Raw genomic sequence first — 22564 nt, 5'->3', positions numbered from 1 at the left:
ATAAATTGAAAGTGACATTTTCCTGGATGTGCGGTCAGAGAGATGGCAAATTTATGATCAGAAACAAGAATCCAGATATCAATATTAACTTCATCTTCTCTTTTTTGTTTTTTTTTTTATTTGTTTTAGTGGGAAATAGAAAACTATATCTAGGGAGGGCATCAGTAAAAGTAAAATCAGTTTTGGGGTTTTTTTGGTTCGGTTCAGTTCAGTTTGGTTTGGGTTTGGGGTTTTGGTTATGGGCTTGTCTTCCATATGTGAGGTTCAGCAGATAGAAGTTTGACGTTCACTAATATCCCTGCACACCCTTCTCAGGTGATAGTGAACATTCCATCAAATACACTTAAGCTGATTTTCTGGGTGTCCAGAAAACTGTGTTCTGGGATACACAAGAAAAGGGAAGGAATAGCTCTGTTACTACTGTTAAAAGGCTGGATTTGTGGAGGACAACTTCTGAGAGGATGCCTTTGCCTAAACAATTTTGAAGTTACTTTTGCAATTTTCTTTAGAACCTGTTTGTACTACCGTTGTAGCTAACTTAAACTATGATTTTGGAAAAAAAAAAAAAAAACGTTAATGCCAATTTGATCATTATGTGTTTTACTAACTTTGTTTTAAGTTTGTTTATTTTGAGAGAGAGAGAGAGAGCGAGAGCAGTATGAGTGAGGGGGGTGGGCACAAAGAGAGGGAGAAAGAGAATCCCAAGCAGCCTCTGTACTGTTCGCACATGGAGCCTGAAGTGGGTCTCAAACCCAGGAACCAAGAGATCATGACCTTGAGCAGAGATCAAGAGTTGGATGCTAACCAATTGAGCCACCTAGGTGCCCCTGTGTTTCACCAACTTTAATAAAATAACAAATGGCTAATAACCCACCTCGTCTTTACCCCATACTCCGTTATTGGCAAATTCATCTTCAAAGGGGAAACAATGCTTTGTCATTATTGAAGATATTCCAAAGAATACCATCACCAAAACCCCCAAAAGACATAAACAAAGAATTCCTTCTAGAGGACAAGCAATATTTGGACAGCTACTGGGTCTCCTTTATTTATCATTGTTTCCTTAGGGCCAGACTCAGTGCCTGGCATATGGTAGACAGTTGATTTCTATTACATAAAGCCATTAAAGGAATTCAGAATTCTAGAATCATTTGATAAAGCAAGAATTTCCTAATGTGTCACTAATATTGGAATATTCTCATATCCAAGGAACAAACACTTCCTTTGTGCAGGTTTGCAAGAGTCAGCATTTAAAATAATAAAGTGATATTTAGAAATTACCCAAACTATTCACAAGTGTTTATAAATGAACTATTATTTGATAAAGATATCAGTTCTATGATATATACAAACAAATGCTTCCAAATAAGATAACCTATTCCACTGAGTGCAAACTGCGTTAGGGTAATATTTCATGGTTTTCCAGGATAACCAACTCTAGCAAATAGGCATTATTAATTGGAAATGACAGGATAAAAAATATCTACCAGGATAGCTTGATATGCAATTGAGGCTTAACAGATTAGAACATACAATTAATTATTTAATTATAAGGAAAATATCTATTGTTTGTAAATTGTCAAGTGATCATATAGTAAAAATAGTTCACTGTTGACTTATTGATTTAAGATTACTATTTGAGGATTTAGGGTCAGTAAAATGTTTTCAGTTAGAAAAAAAGTTAATTGAGCATTTTTTTCCTCTCTTCTGTGAATCTTGGCTTCTCTGACACCTGATTAGAACAGTTAATGCAATCTTGTGTTCGTGCTTTGAGAACTTTCCCTTCAGAAATTGTTGTCATTTGAGGATAAAATGTCTGTATCTCTCTACCTCATTGACTCTCCATCTGTTGTCAACAATCATTTGAGAACATTTCTTATTTTCCTCACGCTGTCTCTTAATTTCTTTTTCTCTTTTTAACAGTTTCATAATTAACACTATATTGTGGTAAATATCCTTGGGAAAAATTCTATAAAAATATTTCAGTGCAGAATATTTACATTACAGAGGACTTGAGGTAATCTGGTTCCCAGAATGATACCCAAATTCCCTTTCTTTTTATTGAGGAATGAATGTTATGCATTTCATTGCTGGTATTGTTGTGAGTAAATACAAAATAATTATGTAAACTAAAACAAATTGGATGGGTGGGTTTGTTTTCTGAACAAAAAGTAGGTATCCTGAATTCAGGATAAATTGCTTAAATTTCAGATCGACTTCAAAAGTGACATTTGGTTTATCTAGCCCTGTAGTCCATCAATGAGCTCTTATTAACACCTCCCATGGATTGTCAAATTCAAGAACATCATTTCATTCAAATAACATCAATTACTTAAAAATGCACTTCCATATATTTCTAGGTGTTATTCCAGGTGTGATACAGAGAAGACACTGCTTGTAACGTCTCAGAAATCAATGAGTGTTCATAGTAGCTTCAAGTAGAGTGGCAATTTGCTTCTCTAGGGAGGAAAGAGAGTTTGGTTGGGGGATGGGAAATGTATTCCAAAACTAATTTGCAAAGATACTGCAGGTAACAAAATTAGAATTAGTTTCTACAAGCTGATTTTTTTTTTTTTATGCTGTCATGAAGAATAGTAAGACAGGACTTGCAATTGTTACATTATTTGTTCCAACTCAGTAAGTTTCCTTCTTGATTTAGGGATATACATTAAACATTGTAGAAAGCCTTCTTATATAAACTAATTACAGGCTTAGAAGTAGGAAAACAGCTACTATAAATATTTTACAGAATAAATAAGTTGAAAATAAGCTTTTGGATAATTCAGCCAAAATCATTTCTTACAGTGTCATACATTGAATAGTAAATATAATTAGACATCTCCTGTATATTAGTTAGTAACTTTTATGACACTTTGAGACTTTAAATTTAAATAGTACTAAAATGACTTGGACATTCCCAAATTTTGTTTCTGCCTCAATTCTTATAGATGATTAACCTTGGAAGGTGACAGAATGATCCCATCTTAACATTTCATCTATTTGCATACAATATGGGGGAAATCCTCTCATTTCATGATATTGAAAATTGATTTACTGCAGTAATAGAACTTGTATTATTACAAAGTTGTTGGTACAGAAAGGAAAAAAAAAAAACAATTTCTACCAGACTAACCTTAATAACTCATGACCAAACATAAACCTTAGCCCTGTTACCTTCTTATCTACCTCCTTAGACTTTGGGAAACACAATCAATACTGAATTGGGCAAGATCTTGGATTTTCAACTCGCAAATTTAAATCCCACCTGTGCTACTTAGTAGCTGTGTGACTTTGGAGAATGTGTTTAACATCTCTGAATCTTTATTCCCTTATGTATAAGCTTGGATAACAGTAGATCTTGCCATATGGATTGTTATCAGAATTAAGTGACATGTATGTAAGGCATTTAATATAGTCTCTAGTGTATATTAATTGTTCATTAACTGTTAATTATCAATAGTATAATCTTTGGTGCTTTTACAACTAAAGAGAAAACAAAAGTGAAAGACAAAAGAGAGCTGTTGCAAAGATGTGTGGAATAAAATAAAGATGAGAAAGAACACAGGAAGGCATGGAGAATGTCCTGGAGTAGGCATGGGCATGATCAAAGATATTGGCAAAACAACAAAGTAAGAAGCTAATATTTATTGAGTAATTACAAGATACCAGAGCCTTTGAAACATACTTGCTAACTCATTTCAAACTTACATCATAAGTGTTATAATGTCTTGGGGCACCTGGGTGACTCAGTTGGTTAAGCGTCTAACTCTTCATTTCGACTCAGGTCATGATATGTGGTTGTGGGATCAAGTCCCATGTTGGGCTCCGTGCTGAGTGAGGAACCTGCCTGGGATTCTGTCTCACTGGCTCTCTCTTTCTGCCCCTCCCCCACTCACGCACAAACACGAATGCTCGCTCTCTCTTTCTCTCAAAATAAATAAATAAATGTTAAAAAATACTTTTAAGAAGTATTATAATGTCTTTCAGTTTAGAATAAAACTGAGGCTCGTAAAAGTTATGCAGTTGGGCCAAAGTCACATATTGAATATACTACTGACAAGGAGGAATTAATATTCAAATATTACACTTCATTTTTCATGGTTTTCTTTTCATTTTTTCACATATCCTTCATTATATCTCAAGTCTAAAAAAACTACCTTCAAATACACCATCTAACAATTTTATTCCTCTAATAATTTTCCCCTTTTCCCATGAAAAACTAATTCTTATAATACTTGGACAGGGGAGAGGGCCTTTTGATGTATCTCTCAGCTTCTCCCCAACTTTATGTCATCTACCCTTCTCTTCAGGACTGGGAGAGAACAATGGATATCTTCTGGGATTTAAGATGTTCTCTGATAACTCTGGGAAGGCAAAAACATTGCTAACTACAATTATCACTTAAATTTGGTCTTGTAGATTTCAGATTACATGATTAATCATCCAGAATATTTTCAACTGTTTTCTTACCTGTAATCATTATCTAGTTCCTGATAGCTATCACTGAAACTTATTTTTCTAGTCATGGCTTAGCTTATGCCAGTTCCCTGGGAGTAACTTTCTTCAGGAAATCTTATCATAGATGCTTAGATAGATAAGCAAATACATACCTAAATAAGTGTGAAAGTTATCAACTGACTAGACAAGTTTGCTATTGCTTTTTTCATTGTGTTTATTTCCAGAAAATACTCCCATAATTTGAGGACAGTCCTTGTGTCTTTATTTAAAATATTTAGAGCATTTATTGCCTCAAATGATTAAAGCTTAATAATATTATTGTAAGTCCAAACCCAGATATGGCACTTTTCATTCAGAAAGTTCTCTTCCTGAGTTCAAAGAGGAATTAGAAATCCTTACAATTTGAGTCATATTCTTTGTGTAGGATTCTATTTACAATTTCCTTTAGAATTTAAGAAAATCCAAGGTAGTATTTAGTTTTCTTTTTTAAACAGAAATATAGTGTTTCTCACCTCATAAATCCATGCACATGTTAGGAGATATTTAGCCACCCATGTTTGTTTTCATGAAGTGTTCGCTTCTTAGGGCCATTTTTTTCCAAGTTTATTGAGGTATAATTGACATGCACATCTTTAAAATGTTTGATTTGATCAGTTTTTTTCATTTTTTAAAGAATAAAATTAGTCTAAGCACGTAGGTGACTTGCCCAATACACATAAAGTTCTGGATTTTGAGGATATATTGCCATGGGCAAAGGATAAATGAAAAACCAAAGAAAGATTCCTATAAACTTACAGCATTATTGGTCTCTTACATCCTAGTTATGATGTTACCATGGAGATTATTTCTTTTGATGGAACATGTACTTGAGAGTGGAGTTAGGCTATAAGAATCCTGATGTTATTAGCTCCTCCAAATCATTTAGTTCACTAAACATTGAAATAGCTTGGTAAAAATTATTGTACCCAGTTCCAAGTGGTAGGGAAGGCTTTCCCCCAACACCAACAAGCAATATTATGACATCAGCTGGGTGTCCTACAATTCAGCTCAGTCTGACACTGTCTACCTGGAGACAGTAAAGGGTTCAGTCCCGCAAGACTGCCCCCCTTCCCACTTCAGATGCCAGTCACAAGTCCGGGCTGTCTCCTGTACTTCTGACTGACCAGCTATAGATTGGAGGTTCCAATGACCTCCCCCCTGGGTTTGATTACTTTGCTAGAACAGCTTGCAGAACTCAGAGAAACATTTTAATTACTAGATTATTAGTTAATTATAAAAAGATATAACTTAGGCACAGCCAGATGGAAGAAATGCATGGGGCAAGATATGGGGAAAGGGCACAGAGCCTTTGAGTGCCCTCTGAGTGATCTATTCTCCTGGCATCCCCATGTTGCTCACCAACCTAGAAGCTCTCAAACCCCACCCTTTGGGATTTTTGTGGAGGCTTCATTACAAAAGCACAATTGATCAAATCAATAGCCATTTGCCATTGAAATCATTCTCTATTCCCCTCCCCTTCCAGGAGATCAGAGGGTGGGACTGAATGTTCCAACTTTCTATTCAGGGTTGGCTCCCCTGGCAACAAGCCCCCTTCCTTAGGTGCTTTCCAAAAATCACCTCTTTAACATAAACCCAGTTGTAGTGGAAAGGGGCTTATTATAAATAACAAGATCCCCTTTTTACCTTTATGGTTCTGAAACAATTTCAAGAACTAAGTACAAGAGACTAAATATTATGATGAAAACATGCTCCCATTGCTCTTATTGCTAGGAAATTCTAAGGGTTTTGGGAGCTGTGAGCCAGGAACCATGGACAATGACCAAATATATATGAAAACTACGTATTGGCCATTAGATGACCAGATATATATTTCAAATAAATCACAATATCGTATTTATTCATTTAACTGATGTGTCTTCTTCCCAGTGTTAACTTTTCTGCATATGAAGGGAAGATTGGACCTTTATTGTCTTCCAAAAAAGAGTTTTGTTGGTCTACTAGCACAATGACATCAACTCATTTGGCATTTATTCAAGTACTGCTGTGTAACATTGTGTGTAGAGTTTCTTCTTTTCCTGTTTAGTGAATTTTATATGTGAATCATCTTTCCAAAGAGATCTATATATTTTATGGATGTATCATCTATAAAAATAGAGTATAAGATAACAAAACAAGTATTTTGATATTCCCACAAATCCCAGCTCAGAGTTAAAAAGCAATCTTCAGGAGTTTGAACCATTGAACATGGAGAAAGCATTCTCATCTCCAGTGACATATTATCTAAAAGACAGGATGAATATGAGTATGATGGGATAATGTATTTGTATTGTTCAAAAAAAAAGCAAGCAGAAAATGGAAATGGGGTGAAGATGCTCTTAATTGTACTCTAATCTTAATACTTTCGACAACTGTCGAAGAAGTCTGATCTTCCAGGCCACAGGCCAAAAAACATAAATCGCTTGTATCAACTTTACAAACATTCGTAGAACCTGGAATTATCTTGCATGAATGCAAGAATGTGGACCAGGAGTCTCAAGTACACTTGCAAGCCATGATTCATTATTCTAATTCTAGGAATATATGCGAAGAGAAACCTGACCAAATTTTATGTGCTAAGATTCGCATTGAAGAATTATTTAGAATAACGGATATTTGGAAATTGCCTTTTAAGTTCAAAAGTATGGGCTTGTTCAACTAAATCATGGGTATCTATTCAATGAGGTATGACACATCCTTTGCAAATTACTTATATAGAGGATATTTGATTGCACTAGAGGAAAGAGAAAAAGGAAAGTCAGAAATGCCAAAAATGTTTTTGTTATTTATTATTAAAAGGAACAATATATATTTAAGGCACAGACATATCAAAACATTATTTGCCTAATTTCTCTAAGAAGGAAGTATTTTAAATTTTATAATTTAAAATTGTCTCTATTTTCAAAATGCTTTATGATGAGCATGTTAAACATTTTGTAATCACAAGTTTACTTTAAGAAATCATTATGATGAAGTTAAGTAAATTTAAATGCTCACGTAATTAAAATGTATTATGTATTTATTAATAGCATCATATTTTATAATGAAAAGTTTTATATTTATTGATAATATATATTTACTAATATGAATTTATAAGTGAATATTCCAAAATATAAACTGAGAAAATCAATCATCAGCCTTCCTTTACTAGTTTTTATAATGATCAGACTATATCATATATTTGAAAGGTGCGTTGTATGTAAGGACAGCTGACGTATTTTTAAGTCTTTTTTTAATTTACTTTCGCCGGCGCTGAGATAAAATATGTTCGGTATAGATAAATTTATGGATTCAACTACTCTGACCCACTTAGAACATCCATACAAAATTGAAGAACAAATGGCATATTTACAGTCAGAGTTTGCTGCATAGATGTGGATGGGTAAGTCACAGAGGATTCTTTTAAAGGAAAATAGGAGCTTTAAAATAAAACTCCTCACCCTTTATGATCACTCCCTTGCAGAGTTCATTTACTTTTATTGTTTCAACCATTATTTCTGTGTCAAACAACTCCCAAATCTGTTATTTCCAACCGTAATCACTCACCCACATTCCAGATTCATATTTCATACACAGTTCTACTTAGATATCTAACAATCACTGCAAACTCGGAAACCCACGATATTATCTCTCCACCCAATAAACATGTTCTATTTTCTGATTTTCCAATTTTGCTAATAGTATCAGAATGTGTCTAGTTCTCTCAACATTAACAACTTAGTTGTGTCTGAATTCCTCTGGGCCCTTTAGCCACCAAGTTAGATCAATCAGCTTGTTCTGTTGACTCTCTTTTACTGATCCCCTGCAGCTTTCTACTGCAGCCACATGCACTCTAAACTAGTCTTCCTTCACCAGTTCCTAGTTAGAGACCTGCAGTTGTCTTTGTCACGGATGTCTTTAAGTACATAGAGCTGTTATCATTGGCTTTTAATCAAGCCACTGCCTCATCCACGAGCTATAGTTAATTTAAAATAGCAACTTGGGAACTAGAATGTTGTTTAAAATTCAGTCTGTACATACTGAAAAGCACTCACTCTAACACACCTTTGTTATCATAAACTGGATATATGTTGAGAAAATTCAAACCTAAATAAAAAAGGTGAAAGTATTCAATCATCTTTCAACAAATTTTTATTCAAGACCTAAGAAATTCTTAGCCTTCTCTACCCCATTAAGCAGGGTAGAGAAACAAATCACTTAAGGATGCACTAAAACAATGTATTAGAAGATGGACTGTAGGAAATCAGGAGAAATGCAATCCATGTCTTGGAATCTGTGTGTGTGTGTGTGTGTGTGTGTGTGTGTGTATGTAAAGCTTTAATCAACCTGAATCTGTGTGTAAAATACTTGCTTCACATTCCATATATTTGAGATTCAATAAGGATGCAAAGAAGCCTAAGACAAACTTCCACCTGGTTTACAGTCAAATTGGTGACAGGAAATTCAGGCATGCTAAACCAAAGAAAATCAAATAAAATACGGTGCAGACATCTTTAAGCATAAAAACCTAATTTGTGTCTGCCAGTATGTTCTAGAGAAAATTTTCAGAAAGCGGGAGCGTATGTTACATTATTTTAATGGAGAGGAAAATATTGGGTTTTCAGTGTATCCAAATCCCCAAACATCTTACAAGTCACTAAAATATTTTAAGCACTGAAAGAATTAATCCTTTGGGGATTTCTACAAAATAGAATGTTTTAAGGTACCAATTATAAAATTATTTAACATCCATTGAACTCAAAGGATATGTTTGTATGTTCAATACAAAGATACTATACTCTGTCAGGTATAGATTACATTTCCTTTCTGCACTGCAACAAACGTGAGCAACCATATAAATTTGAAGTAGAAGAAGGAGGAGGAAGAAGAGAAGGAGGAGGAGGAGGAAGAGGAGGAGAAGAAGAAATAGAAGAAGGAGAAGAATGAAAGAAGGAGAGGAAGAGGAAGAGAAGAATAGAAAGATATAAAAATGATATCTGAATTGCACCTAGTTAATAGTGTCCACAGGTGCTTGGTAGATGCAACTTGGGAGCCCCTGAAGGGCTAATTCTCAGGAAGGAAGGGGTAGGAGTTAGTGACAACAATGGTGGGATCTCATGAGAGGGATTGAAGTGAGATGCAGCATTCTAACTTCCTTCTCTCAGATGTCAAGGTTTTCATGATGTGTGAATAGGTTTGTTAAAGCAGTATTACTATTTGGATCATGGATTTGAGGTAACCATTTTGCAAGTCATAGCAAAGTTGCAATAATCAGATATCAAAAGATACAACTTTTTATTAGCTACTGAATTGTATGTTTAGGAATGGGCTCATTCTGTTGGCTCCATGGATACCAGTCAAATGGGTCACAGCTGAAAAAAGGACAGAGTTAGGCTCTTCAAAGCAGAGGGTCTAGGGCAGAATATGATAAGCATATTTTCTGGTAAGAGACTATAGAAAAGAATTCCAAATCCTACTGACTGACTGTATATTAAAGATGAGGAATTAAACAGAAATTTACAGCAAATTTGAGGTTAGGAAGCAAGAGTTAGGATTGAGGATTGGCATGGCCAAGGAAGACTGCAAAGGTGGTTTCGGGTAATTGATTGGTTTAGTGCCGGGCATGTTAAATTTGTTCCATTCTGCTACGGCTCCAAAGTGTAAAGAAGCTGGGAGCTAGAAGATGAATTTGCTTTCAGTTTCTATGAAGAGGCAACAGGCACTGTGCTCATATGAGCTTAAATGAAAGTGTCTTTTGCAAGTAGAGAAACAAAGGTCTGTTTTTGAAAACACAAGGGGAAATTCGCTGATACCTACCATTCGTGCCACCGTCAACTTAATAGCTGTAGTAAGAAATTGTTAACTCCCTAATGGAGCTGCACACTCTTCTCTCCAAGGGCAGCATTACACTAACACTTAAGAAGGAATTTTTCAGATTCTTCCTAAGTGTCATCGTCTCGTACTTGGAACACTTCAAAGTGTATGAAGTCAAGAGAACTAGCACTAAGTCTCTTTGAAATGTGCATTACAATGATATCACTTTCACTTCACATTACTGCTCCGTTTTTAGACACTACACATCCAGCATTGAGGCCCAAAGAAGATGCAATTATGAAGGAGCTAAGATGAAGACAGCCTCTGCCTCTCAAAGCTTTAAGAGCTTTCCTCCTTTACTGCAGTTTGGGGAGGAGTGGCAACTATTTAGAGAGAACTCAGTAGTGTCCTAAATGACATGCTCAGGCAATCAGGCAGTCACTTGCCATCGCATCATCCAATGTTCAAGAGAAACTCCTAGCAGGTTATTCTATGCCAAACATTGGTAGAAATAAGGAAATGAGGAAAGAAATGATTCTACTTTTTATTAAATCCTAAGTCAGTGTGTTAACACTTAAGCAAGACTTTTCTAACATAGGCAACAAATCCTTTATTCTCTATTTCCCAAGAGTAAAAACAAACGACAGTTTCCTGTGTATTCTGAAAATAACATTCCATTTGTTCTATTGTGTTCCCACACTAGTCTGTTATATTTAGAATCAGTAACTGTGGAAAATGGAAATTCTGATTCCTGAGAAAAAGCAAGAATACAGTAATATTATTATAACTATCTAATTCCTGTGGAGAGATGGCTTTAATGCCAGATGTGAGAGGAGAGAAAAACAACCATAAGCACTTGGTACCTTGGTAGGTATCGGTAATTGCCTCAAACTAGAGCAATATATTTGTAATCTTATCAATACTCAATCTATTGATCTTAAATACACAATCTGTGAAAAAAATATGTTGGCTGATTTCTTTATGCTCATATACATTTTGTGCAAGAATCGGAAAGTCGGTCAATGTAAATAACACGTTTTTGGAATCAAATGAGAAGTTTCTCAATGCTGTCCAATCCATCAATCCATCAAGATATAGTCATCACAGTGTGTAGTTTCTAGCATCCCTGTGATACTGAGCTTAAATCTGAGCAGCACGGCAGTATGTGCTTTTGTTTAATGGGCATTCACCATCAGTAAACATTAGAGCAAGCAAACCATAAGAGCAGACCTCTGGAATATGATCCTTCTCTTTTAAGACTCAAAACTTTCTCTTCAAGTACTCAGGAGTGATTAGGTCTGGAGAGACTAACCCTTGCTACCTAAAATGCCTATAGAGTTGAAACATACACCAGTTTTCTGGTTTATTATTTTAAAATGGAAAATAGCATCACAGGGTCTTGAAATACCTAAAGTCAGTGTGATGAGCACATTTTTCTCCTCTGCCACCCAACACTATGAGAAGCCAAATCAAAATCAGAAATCACTTTATTGATTTACTGCAAGGACTACTGGTACAGAAAAGAAAAATACAAGGTCTATCATATCAGCACCTTCTCTTCATGAGATGGATGTGTCTGAGTGAGCATAGAAACAAAACAAGGCAACTGAGTGATTCAAAGCTTAATGTGCCTGCCTGAGGAAGCTAGAAGCCTCTCTCACGATTGTGATGAGTTTTCCTTCAAGAACGGAAATACACATCCCCTTGGTTACAGAACTTTACAGTCATTTCTATTCCACAGGTGGACTTTCCATAGGAGGCAGAGATGTTTTGAGATGATAGTTAATGCACACTTGTTGCTGTGAGAAACTTGAATTGGTGTGATGAACAGCCTCTCTGGTGACCTTCCTTTTATTTCTGCTTTTCTGGCTGGCCAAATCTTTCTTCTGAATGACACAAGATTTCTTAAGTAGTTTAATGAAGTTTATTTAAGGTACTGCTAAATCCTTCTAGCTTTGTAGCTATTCTGTCTCCTGCAGGTGAATTTCAAAATCTACTATGTACATATTTATATGATGTATAAATTACATAAATATATAAATACATAAATAAATTTATTTAGTTCTATGTAACAGTTTATGTTTTAAAGGCAGTCCATTTCCTACTTTCCAAATTCTTAGGAATTACATCAGTATTGTCCTTGATATTGTTAACCTTATTATTTTCCCTTTTATGACTGATTAGATTATGCTAAAGGGGTTTATGTGACTTATTTAAGATTACACATCTGGTGTGCAATGATACTTAGATTCAAAACTAGCTTTTCTCCCTCCTAATCCTAAATTCTTCACCACTATATTAAAATACTGGAGGTTTTCTTGTAATCTTTTTCTATCTATTAGTTTTGCTATGTTCTTTATGTCCTTAACCATTGAATTAGATAATGACCTAGCATCTTCAATATTAAGAAAAACATGTTACTGTGTAGATACCATGGCATTTCTTTGGTCCTTTTCACAGCAAAACCCATGGATAACACTTGCTCACATGTAACCACCTCTTCCTTCTTTCTCATTGTGTCCTCAATGGTCTACGCGGACTTCCTTCCATCTGCTCAACTCCAGTGAAACTTATTTTGATCAAGGTCATTAATTACTCTAAGTTAGCAAATTCAGTATCCACTTCTTTGATTTGTTTTAATACATTTAGTATTTTATATATTTTTAATTCTAATATATTTGACAATAGATTTGGTTTTAATATATTTCATATATAATATAAATACCTCTTTTATAAAATAATTTCTGCTCTTAGAGACTATAACTCCACAGGCTCTTCGTTTTCCTCCTATTTTACTGCATGCTCTTTCCCATTCTCCTTGTCTGGCATCTTCCCTTTGATTTTAACCTCTCAATGTTTTAATTTTCCAGGCTCAGTTCTAGGCCTTCACCTCAACCTTTGTAATCCATCCCTAGGGAACCTCATTCTGTCTCATGGACTTATATACCATGTATATGTGCACATGTGTATTTCTAACTCTACCTTCCCCCTGAATCCCAGACAGTGCATTCAATAGCCAGAGGTCTATCCATAATCTTATGCTTAATACACACAAAATGGACTTTTTAACTTGCTTCCATAGCCATCAACCCCAAACCTTCCCTCCTGTGTCTCCCTTGTTCACTTCCATTTCACTAAGTGGCATCAACATCTGCAAATTGCTCAAGTCAAATAGCTAGAAGTTGTGAGTGATACCTTTCTCTCTCCATTACTTCCCATCCATCAGTACACCAATTCATTCTATATTCAGAATCTATCCAGAATCAGACCATTTCCACTATGACCTGCTTACTTCTCTACATCTCTGCTAGTATCAGAATGTTTCAGCCAGCCCTTATTTCTACCTTAGGCTGTTGCAATAGCCTCTTAACTACTTTCTCTGCTTCAACACTTAGCCCCTTCAATCCTATTCTCCACCTAGTATCTGGAATGACTATTTAGAATGTAAAGCTGATCATTCCTTTTCCCTCTTTAACCCTCATTTCCTTCCATTCTCTCTTTTGTCACATTTAGTGCTAAATACAAATGTTTTATTCATATCTAAAAGATTCTAGGGACACCTGGGTGGCTCAGTCGGTTAAGCATCCAACTCTTGATTTTGGCTCGGGTCATGATCTCATGTTCGTAGGATTGAGCCCCAGGTTTGGGTGCTCTGACAACATGGAGCCTGCTTGGGATTCAAAATAAATAAATAAGCTTAAAATAAATAAATAAGCTTAAAATATTCTCTCAAAATAAATATTCTCTCAAAATAAATAAATAAGCTTGAAAATATTCTAAACTATGGAATCCTACCTGACTCTTACCTGCCTCATATAAGACATTTGTGATTATATCATGTCCAAGCATATAATCCAGGATAATCTCCATGTCTCATGATCCTTTGTTTAATCATATTTGCCATATATATAGGGTAGCATTCACAGGTTCCAGTGATTATGACATGGATATCTTTGGGGGCTGTTGTTCAGCCTCCCACAAATCCCTACCTTCCCCTTCCACTCAATTTTGCACCCCTTCATGTTGCTCAACATTTACTAGTTACACTCCTTTGTTTATATCTGGTTGCACTCATTCCCCATTGTGTCTCTGCACTTTTCAGTTTCCAGTCACTCTTGCTTACTTCTCATTCAGGTCTTAGGTAAAATTCTTCCACTTTAAGGAAATTTTCTCAACTGTCTGAAACTCCCTGGATATCTAAAATAGCCATTGCCTCTGGTCATTCTCTATTATTCTATTTTTCTTTAGTATGTAGCACATACCACCCTAAAAGTATCTAAGTATTTACTCTTTGTCTGCCCTACTAGAACTTAAACAATGAGAGCCAGGAGCTGCATGTCTGGTTCACATCATTATATCCTCCTTTCCTGGAAAAGTTGCCTAGAACGTTGTAAATGCTTAGCAAATATATGCATATGCAGTAAAGAAATCAATGAATAAGCAGTACCCCAAATGAAAACATTGGATGTGTTTTAAGTGTCATTTGATGTTCCCTAGATATATTCTGTGAAATCTGCCCTGATTTCTTAATTTTTGTAATGTTTATTTATTTTTGAGAAAGAGAGAGAGAGAGACAGAGCACAAGCAGGGGAGGGGCAGAAAGAGAGACAGAGACACAGAATCAGAAGCAGGCTCTAGTCTCTGAGCTGTCAGAACAGAGCCCGAAGTGGGATTGAAACCCACTAGCCTCAAGATCATGACCTGAGCTGAAGTCTGATGCTCAACTGACTGAGCCACCCAGGAGCCCCTACCCTGATTTCTTTGTTCACATTGTTTCCTTGTTTGGAAAACACTCCATCATCCTCTCCATCTATTCAAACCTTATCCATTCTTGGATCAAAGAATTTCAAAAGCCAATTTCAAAAGCCTTTCTTGCCATTAGAAAATTCCTGTGACCAGTCACCTTTATCTACCTCTAAAATTCCAGGAAACAATGCTAACGCTCCTTATGTACTTTTTGAATCATTATTAACTGGCCATTTATTAAGCAAATATTGAAAAGTTATCTAATATGTACAGATAATAATTAATTGCTGGGTCTCTCATTAGTTTCTAACTTCCCCTTGGGCAAAGATTATGTTTTATTTTTGTCTATCTTCTTTTGCATCAGTGTTACAAGCTTAAGCAATGCTCAAAGCAGCCTCATGAGTAATTTAATAAAATGAGTGTATGGTTACCACTCAGAATAAGGATTTATCAAATTATAATTATTGGTATAATTATTTGACTTATAATTCATTGGTTTAACATGAAGACACCCCAAGGAGAACCTGAAAACATTGTATTTATTTATAATCTGTGATGATCAGTTGAAGGTAAACAGATTGTTTTCCTAAAGCAAATGTATTGTTGTTAAAAAATTTTTTTCAAAAAAGATAAAATTAAGGCAATAATGCAGATATGAATAATGCAGATATAGGATAGCATATAAAGAGTATTGTATACTATAAAGAGAATGCAAAGAACAGATACATTTATAGGTCAAGAATATTGAAAGATACTGCAAATGGAGGAAAAGCTGATTTTTCATTGGAGGGGGTGGTTGAGAAGTCAACTGAATCTCTACCAGACAAGACAGAATTTGCATGTCCACAGCTAAAACAACTCACAGGTGTAAAATAGCTCAAAGACAAGAAAAGATGAGAATTAGACAACCCAGAGGGATGTCCTATAGACAATGCATAGTTTTCCATTGGAGCACACATTTTTCTCTCAGTCATTCAACTCAGGCCATTCTGTAGAGGTACTGAAAGGGAATGGTTTATAACGTATTTATTAAAGCAACAAGAAACGTATCATTTGTTACATTATTTTAGGAAACAAAACATGCATGTTCATATACCTTCTTTTATTTGTCTAAGAAAACCATTTTAAACAGATTTAACATGTTTCTGAATATATACTGCAAATGTTTTCCAATATTCTCTTTGCCCTTTAATTTTGTTTGTTTGTGATGTTTAGCAGTTTTAATGTTTATGGAATTAAATCAATTAATGCATCTCCTTATGCTTTTATTTTATGTTTTCTTACGTTTTTGAGGTCCTTAACTCCCATTCCCAATGAACAGAAGAACATTTGACAAATATTTTATTTTAGTTTGTTAAACTTTTTTATTTTATTACATATAATGCTATGTCACTTGGTCCAATTATATATTTTCTTGATAGTTAACCACACACTCTCCACCATATTACTTACTTCATCTTTGTTGCCTTAGCCAAAATGCAACATTGTTTATATACTTGCAGAAATAGCTCACTATTTCAGTGTGTATGCCTGTATTTATATGTGTGTGTTTGTGCGAGTTGGGTATGAATAATGAGCAGCGAAATTTTGTCTCATTGCGTTTTTCATGATTTCTATTTGATTATGTGTTCCTAGCTGTTGATTTCCTAAACAAATTTGCTTTTAAGAATTACTTAAAATAACACAAGAATAGAAGGTAAACCTTTATTGTTTCTTTTATTCTTTGTATAGCAGGAAAGTAGTCTTCCATTTTTGTGCAAAATATAAGTGGAAATATAGCTCATACTCATTGATGTTATGTACGTACACTTGCATTTGCTTAAGTTTTTATATCAGATTTCAATCTGCTCCCTTGTATTAGGGTTGATTGTTGAAACTAGAATCTAGGTGTTTGAGAACATAGGTATGTATGTTTTACTGCTTTTGTCACATATTGCTGCATAGCAAATTACTCCAATATTTGGCGCCTTAACACAGCAAACATTCCTTATCTCATAGTTTCTCCAGGTCAGGAACTTGGGAGCAGCTGAGCGGGGCGGTTCTGGCTCAGGGTTTCTTAAAGGGTTACAGTCAGATTGTGGCAGCAATCAGAAACTAGAGCTGGAGGATCCACTTCCAGGATGGTTCATTCCCACCTGAGTTCTTTGCTTGGTGAGCCCCTCCAGCACTGCTTTAGTGCTCTCTTATCAGGACAGTCAACTTCCTCCTGAGCCAGCAATCCAAGAGGATGTGAATTAGAAGGAAGTGGTGGTACCTTTTATAACCCAGTTCTTTGAAGTCACACACTATCATTCTTGCTCGATCCTATTAGTTAGAAGTGAGTTGTTAAGTTCAGAGGACTCTTGAGGGGAGGAATGAGGCTTTGCTTCTTTAAGAGAGAATTATCAGAAAATCCGTGGCTATATTTTAAAACTACCACATTTACTGAATTTGAGAGTCTTTTATTTTAATGAAGCTTTTAGTAAATTTAATTAAAGATGTTTCATTTGGTCTTACTTTTTCATCTTAATTCTTTCTTGTTTCTTTGTTTCTCTATTCTCTTCTACCTGGATGTGCTTTTCTTCAGTCTTTTGCTATAAAGACAAAGTATGCTGCTCTAATTTCCTCTTGTGATCTGTACATTATATATCCTATTTTTAATTTGATGATGGTAGCTTTTACTTTTCTACCCGGTTGTTTCATTTTGTAAACATTGAATGGTGATTGATATATGATCTTCTTATTCTGTTTGACGTAAAATAATGAACTTATTTTTTCTATGTTCTTTGCTTCCCTTTATTATTAATTTCACCTGTGGCTTTTTGACACAATTTATTGATTTGCTATATTTACAAAGTCAGTTATGGTTAGTGCTATTTTTTTTTCCATTGAGTGACAGTGGTTTCTTTACATGTTGGTTTTAAATCACTTGGAAATTAATGAACTCTTTCTTTCCTTCTAAAGATTCAGAGTTTTCTTCATCTAAGTAAAGTTTATTGCTTATTTTTTCCCTATCTTTTTAATTACGATTTATTATAATGTTACTAGTTTCTTCTTCGGAAAACATAATTTTGTCTATTTTTAATCTCCTTTCTTTTTAGTAACTAATAAATTATTCATTATGTTTCATTAGGTTTTCTGTCTCATGTTAATTTCTATTTTCACTATCCTAATGTCACTTTTAATTCTATTATAACATTATAGTTTACTTACATTCTTTATTATACTGTCCAGCTCTCTTCATTTCCACCATTATCTCAGTAAACTCATTCACCCTATTGTTTTCAGGTCTTGGCGACTCATTTTCAGCTCTGATCTCATAAAGTCCATGTTTTATTGCAATTGTTTTTGGGCACACAAGGCACATGCCGTTTAAAAAATTAATATATTCTCTACAGCAAACTTTTTTTTCTGGAAATATTATCTTTATTTGACTCTGGAATATCATATTTTCTTACTACTGAAATTTTACTGAATATTTTCATTTCATATTCATTCAATACTGAATATTTCATGAGCCAAATTTGGATTCCTATTTCTATTCATTCCGGTTATATTCAAATCTACTATTTTCCAACAAGCATAGATTAATTTGCTTGGAATTCTCTAAAAAATAAAAGTTATTAGACTCTGTCCCAGTACACACTGGACAGTATACTATGAGGAAAACCAAATAACAAATACACTGGTACATATCCTTTTACCCTCACATTTGGTAAAACTTTTGTATTTTCTTTGTAGCCCACATTAATAAGGTGGGGATGTTGCCTTTCCAGGGGAAAAGCCCAGGTCTCCACTGTCTATGCTGGATGGGCACTGGTTAGATGTAGCACCATATTATCGCCTACTTTATCTTTTTTCAAAGCAGTTCATACCCAGGGCCTAACAAGTCAAAGGCAATGACCCATGTTAAATGGTGTCAATATTGTTATTTGCTTTTATTTCACTTAATTCCCAATTTACATTGAAGTGGATTTGGCCTCTGGGTCTTCTTTCAACCTAGTTCTGTAAGTTTTGTACCTGGGAGAATACCTTTAAATTTTCTGACATGTTTCAGGAATTATGAAAGCCTTTCTTTTAAAAAAAATTATATTAAAACTCAGAGAAGAGTGGAGATAGACATCTATCTTCAATTGTACATAAAAATTGAGAGCATATATGCTCTCAATCTTTCTTCTACTTTAATTAAATCTACTGGAGCAGAGGAGACCAGATATTTGAATTAGCTTGCACACTTTTTATGATGTGCTCATTGTTGAACCTCAGTTTTGGGGTTCTTTTAAACAAAGCACAATCATCCCTCTTAAATGTGTGTGTCATTAAAGTTTGGCCTTGATTTGTAATACAATTATATGACTCACTGTGGTGTAGGAGCAACTCATTTTTTCTTAGCCTGGTCACAGACTGCTCAAAATCAGTCTCCCATTTATTTTTTTATATTCATCAACATCTCCCACTTATTCTTTATATTCATAGTACCCATGGAATATAGTGCCCTGCTCAGTATGCTGACATAACCCATGATTTTACATCAAAACATGTATCTAATCACCTTATTTTTAGTTCAAAAAATGGATGTCAGGTCAGATGATGTCCTACCAGTTTGCCCTAATTTTCACAGTCTACAGAGAAAGGATATAATGGATAATTCAGATGTTGCGACTGCTTCCAGCTCCTTTTTTTTTTTTTTGCCTCAGTGATTTTCAATTTTATTAGTGCAATAACAGCATTCACAGTTTTATATAGTATTAAATTATAAATACACATTATCAGTATTACCATCCTGATGCTTAAGATTACTTTTCTATTATTTTTAATAGAAAGAGAGTTCGGTCTCTATTAATTTTTATGATAATTGATAATGTGTTGTTAGTAATTCTGTATAGGCAAAAATCACTAAAAACTAATCATATATAGTTGGGTAGTGATATCTACCTAATTTCTTCAATTAACCTCTCTAAAACAAAGTCTATTATTTTTATGACAGATTTCTTCTAGTGATTCTACCTCCCAGGGATTAAGGCTAAAACAAAGCCATGATTTTTCCTAGATTCCTGTTTTGCATTCACTCCCACTCCCATGGGGGCCTGGAGAAATTTTTAAACTCTCATTCTTCTCTAATCCCACTGACACTGCTGGAGCCCTGACCTGAATCTGGCGCTCAGTCCTGTCCTTTTTAATCTGATGCAGCAGGAAGTTAGAGAGCTCAGGGACAGAATGCTAAATGAGAAGAAAAGAAGCCCCAAGATGGAGACTTGAGGAATGCTTGTATGAAGAGGCCAGGTAGGAATGTAGACAATCCAACAGAGACTGGGAGAGGTCATGCAAGATGAGAACCTAAAAAGCATCATTTACATTTAATACCATGAGCAAAAATTGGTGTTCAATAGAGTGAGAGCTGAAGAAATAGGATGTGTTTAGTTTCCTTTTTTTTTTTTTTTCTTAAGAAATTTTACTAACGAGTAAGAGAACTGTCAGGTGGATATCTGGAAAGTCATGTGGGATCCAGAAGTTCTCTTATTGTAGTTGCCACTGTTGTTCCAATGGACACTATTAGGACATGGCAGCCTATGAAGGACATACTGAGGCTGAAGATTCAGATCACAGAGGGGGTATACTGAATGATTGAATTCCTGAAAATGCAAAGACTGGATGGATTGGCCTTTCACAGAAAAGGTATGAAAATTGGAGGAGGGACGAAAGATAATTGTATATGAAAGTTGAATTTTAGGTATGACGGATAGAATTTGAGCATATTCCACCTGATATTATCTATTTACTCAGTTGAAGTTTCAATCACAGAGCTAGGTTGAGAGTAACAACCTGGAAGATGAGTCACAGTCTTAACAGTGGAAAAAGCATGAAAGTATCACTTTTGGGTGGGGCAAAGTCTTTGATTTCCATTTTTATTCATTATGTTCTTGAAACGATTTTTTTTAATGTTTTGATTTGAAGCCTAGCAAGTTTAGGTAGCTCACCTGCCAACAGAATGTTCACGTACACTGTTGGTTTGTTTTCCAGGCAAAACTGGTCAGTTTTCTTTTAAATGTAGAATGCTTCCTTGTCTTTTCCTAGTTTATATTGCCGTGTTTTTCTACATCGATGAAATTTTGATTTGCTATTTACATCTATTTTTGAGAGAGAGAGAGAGAGAGAGAGTGCGCACAAGTGGAGGAAAGGCAGAGAGAGAGGGAGACACAGAATCCAAAGCAGGCTCCAGGCTCTGAGCTGTCAGCATAGAGCCCAACGCAGGGCTCAAACTCACGAACCTTGAGATCATGACCTGAGCCAAAGTCGGATGCTTAACCGACTGAGCCACCCAGGCGCCCTGCTATTTACATCTCTTGATTTGGGAAGTATACATGCCTTTTTTCTGATGTTGAGCAAATGATGTAAGTTTTTGTGGCTCAGTTTCTTCATCTACATAATAAAGAAGGTATCAGTATCTACCTCTGGTAGTCTTAGTTTTTGAAAGAAGATTAAATGATGTAATGTATTTTTGTTATAACATAGCAATAAATACTGCCTATTATTATTATTGTTTACCTTTACCTTACCAAATTATAGAGTGATATATTTAGCTATTTTTTAGTCTATTATTCTATTTTATCAATTTTTTGGTAAAATAATATGGGATCTTATACAGAACATTGCTCATTTGTATTTCAGGAATTGTTCTGGCATTTGCTATGTTTCATAACCATGTCAACAATTATTTAGGACAACACTGTTTGTACTGGTTTTATTGATATTTAATATACCATGACTTCCGACCTTTTAATTTTAAGTATCATATGTGAGTTTTTACTTTTCTTTTCTTTTAGGATTAACTCATTTTTAAAAAATAATATTCTCAGAGAACATGTGTGGACAACCCTATGTCTGTGTTTGTGGGTGTCAGCCTGTGTGAGTGTGGTGATGTATGGGTGAGCTTTCATGTTTGAAGCTGTCTCCCTGGTGACCTTAAATAGTAACTGGATTGGATACATACAGTGGGAATCTGGAAGGCATCAGTGTTTTATTTGTGAGGGTTTGAGAAAGGGAAGACTAGTTACCACAGTCTTTTCAGTTTACAATACTTTTTCCTCTTAGCATTTGCTCACTGTAGCTGAACAGTTTAAGATACCACATTAGTTCAGACTTCATATTCAGTAATGTGATGAGATATGGCTGTGAGGAAAGGAAGGTATGCACAGATTTTATTATTTTTTCCTGAGTTTTTTTTTCATTTTTTAAAAATGTTTATTTATTTATTTTTGAAAGAGAGTTTGAAAGTGCATACACACATCGGCTCATGAGTGGGAGGTGGGCAGAGAGAGAGAGAGAGAGAGAGAGAGAGAGAATCCCAAGCAGGCTCCATGCTGACAGCGCAGAGCCTGATGTGGGGCTCACCCTTACCAACTGTGAGATCATGACCTGAGCTGAAACCAAGTCAGCAGCTTAACTGACTGAGCCATCTAGTCACCCCTTCCTCAGTTTTTTAAAATAGAAATTTGACGTTATAAGAGATTATGTCCTAGTAAGTAAATTCTACCGTATTATTCACCCACTG

General features: G+C 35.1%; 1 protein-coding gene and 1 long non-coding RNA gene across 2 annotated transcripts in view; one reads left to right on the top strand and one right to left on the bottom strand.

Moving 5' to 3' along the window:
- LOC122237362 overlaps positions 1–5391 on the bottom strand; it is a 29577-nt gene extending 24186 nt beyond the window's left edge. The window contains exon 1 of the long non-coding RNA XR_006215832.1: positions 5254–5391. This is a non-coding gene — a long non-coding RNA (uncharacterized LOC122237362). The remainder of the gene's footprint in view (positions 1–5253) is intronic.
- Positions 1–22564, top strand: part of LRRTM4 (leucine rich repeat transmembrane neuronal 4) — a 699335-nt gene that overhangs the window by 623150 nt on the left and 53621 nt on the right. The gene's annotated exons all lie outside the window — the stretch shown is intronic.

The sequence above is a fragment of the Panthera tigris genome, chromosome A3 (assembly GCF_018350195.1).
Source record: "Panthera tigris isolate Pti1 chromosome A3, P.tigris_Pti1_mat1.1, whole genome shotgun sequence".
NCBI lineage: Eukaryota > Metazoa > Chordata > Mammalia > Carnivora > Felidae > Panthera > Panthera tigris.
Note: the sequence above shows the minus strand (reverse complement) of the source record. Positions and strands in the feature narration are given on the sequence as shown.